Raw genomic sequence first — 3,040 nt, 5'->3', positions numbered from 1 at the left:
TGGCTAGATCTCAGTAATGAAATATTAGGAGAAGTGATGTGCATCATTTTAGGTCAAGGCTTATAAGAAAAGGGAATTATTTTTCCATGCTGTCTTTCTTTTGATGGCTAGATAGTAGTGAGGCCCCAAGGGATAATGGAGCCACAACATGGATAGGACTGGGTCTCTGAATCACTACATAGAGGAAAATTGCCTGCTTACCAGAAACACTCACTTTAGATTATTTACACAAGAGAGAAATGATTGTGTTTGGCATTATACATTTTGTAATATACTTTTTAAAAACAATACCTAACATCACTCTGATTCAGAGAAGGAGCAGATTTCTGAGAGAGAGAAGTTTGACCCACTGAGCTCAAGTGAGGATCTTCTGAAAAACCTGTGATCTATATGGAGATGTATAGTAGACGATTATATATATAGGGCTTGAGATCAGAAGAGATTTTTTAGCCTTTAATAGGAGATAATTGACTACATCCAAGTGTATGATTCTCGAGAGAAAGTGTATAGAATAAGAACAAAAATTGTCAAATTCCTGAGAAGGCACATTTCAGGTTGGAAGGTATGAAGTAGAAGAGGAACCAGAAAAAGAGGCTGAGAATGAGCTACTAGAGAGGTTTGAGGAGTACTAGCATCATAGGAAAGAAAAAGGAGGAGAATGTGGTCAGTAGTGTTGGAAGCTGTCCTGTTATTCCTTTAAATCATATTTTCCCAAATATGAATAATATAGATGTATCCTTCCAAAATATGAATTATCAACAAAATATAATACTTCAAAAACAAATTCTGTTTGACTACACCTATGTCTAGAAAGCTGGCAGCTTGAATGTAGCTAGAACTAGTCAGAAAAGAAAAAAGTCCATTGGTGTAGCCCAAGGGGAATCAGGTGCTATGAGGAGTTCTTTGGGTATAGCAGGTGTGGGGACTTTTACATTGTGATGCCTGGCCATGGCCAAAGGTGCAGTGGAACCCTGACTAAAATTAGGTTCTACCAGAGGGGCCAAGGCAAGAGTCACCAATGGGATGGAATGAAGGGGTAGGAGTAGAAAGAGGGCTGGATTGCACCTGTCCACGGTAAAATTAAAACAGGTAGCTTCTGCTGAGGAAGAATTGATGAAGAGACATACAGGCTAAAACAAGCAAACAGAACAAGCCTCTTGAATGGGGACATGTGTTCTCAAGAGCCTTTAGGGGAGTGGAAGAGAATAGGAAAAAACAAAGTGTTGGAGGAGTATAATTATTTAATTTTAAAGGTTTAGTAGAGGAATAAAGGTTAAATACAATTGTTAACATGGGAAGATAATCACTAGAGAATTGGAGCCGTGGTAGAACAAAATTCAAGAGTGATGATGTCACACTAGGAAACCTGATCAAGATGGGAAGAAATGAAATAGCAATTCTATATACAGTGTAAGGAATGAAACCCACTTAGCAATTAACATATTTAATATGAATAAATATATTGAACATGAATTCTTTTCAATATTCAAAGAATATCAAATTATGAAGAAAAAATCAATATGGTTTACAAGCAGCTTATCTAAAATATAATAAAGGTTGAAAGCAAACAGATAGCAATATACATACATTAAGAAAACATATATACTATTGGAGCAAAGACTATATAAATGCAATAAAAAGCCCATTCGGAAAAGAGAAAAATAGGAGATGCAGATTTTCTGATCCATAGCAACTATAAAGTCCTGCTGGGTATGCATTGTGAAGGCTTGCCATCCTGGAGGATGGAGGACGTTCGTGAATAACTTAGTGTCTTGTCCTTTGGGAAGATCTTTGCTGCCCTTCTCAAACAGATCTGAAGTAGGTATTGGAGTGTAGACCTGCCTTGGGGTCTACATAGCTTTCTTGAAAGTTTTGTGTTCTTGTTGCAGGGGGGTTGAATGTGTCACAAGTTGAAGAGAAAAGATTTTTAAATGATAAGATAGAGGGGTTAGGGAAGGGGCTCTGCTTCATGTAGTTATTCAGGCCCTAAACTGGTGGCTTCCAGTTTATTGTCACCAGAGAGCAGAGGGGAAAAGGAAGTGGAGGATTGTGGGGAAGATTTTTATGGACCAGGACCGGCAGTAGTATACATTACTTCTGCCTATGACCAGAACTTAAGTAACATGTCTAAACTAATTCCAAGGGAGGTTGGGAAATACAGTCTAGCTGTATGTCCAACAAAAAAGGAGTCAGGTTTGGGAAGCAGCTAGACAGTTTCTCCTTTATTCTATATATCTAAAATTCTATGTCCTAACAGAGAATATATAGAAAAAAAATTTTATAAGCCCATGGTACATTTGCAAACATAATTCATATAGTAAGCCATAAAGGGAAATCTAAGAAATTTATCTAAGGAGAGATTCATAGGTACATTCTCTAATCAAAATTTGATAAAATTGAAATCAACTAAAAAGAGATACTTAACTTCCCTTAACATCCTGGAAATAAAGAAACACTCAGGGTTTCTTTGCTTTGTTTGAGAAAGGAAATGAAAATAAAGTACAAATACATAGAAAGTGATGGAAACCAAAACCAAAGGTGTGTTATAGAAAGTTATACTTCTAAGAGCTTTTATTATTTTAAAAACCTGAAAATAAATGACTGATGATCTAACTTAGGAAATTAAATAAATAATAACAAATTTCCAAATTGTCTTAATACGTTTGTCTTTGTTCAGCTGCATTTACTATGATTATCTGAAGCTTTTCCTTTTTCTCAGTAATTTATTTCTTGGCAAGTGTCTATTCTGTTGCTTGTCGTTTATAAACCAATTTAAATTTCATTTTATTTTTCACCACAGGCTAATTTTTCTTTGTGGTTTAAAAATAAACCATGTTGGCCAGGCGTGGTGGGTCAAGCCTGTAATCCCAGTACTGTGGGAGGCCGAGGCGGGCGGATCACGAATTCAGGAGATGGAGACCATCCTGGCTAACACGGTGAAACCCCGTCTCTACTAAAAAAAAAAATAAAACATTAGCCGGGCGTGGTGGCGGGCGCCTGTAGTCCCAGCTACTCGGGGGGCTGTGGCAGGAGAATGGCG

The sequence above is a fragment of the Colobus angolensis genome, unplaced genomic scaffold, assembly GCF_000951035.1.
Source record: "Colobus angolensis palliatus isolate OR3802 unplaced genomic scaffold, Cang.pa_1.0 Scaffold150, whole genome shotgun sequence".
NCBI lineage: Eukaryota > Metazoa > Chordata > Mammalia > Primates > Cercopithecidae > Colobus > Colobus angolensis.
Note: the sequence above shows the minus strand (reverse complement) of the source record.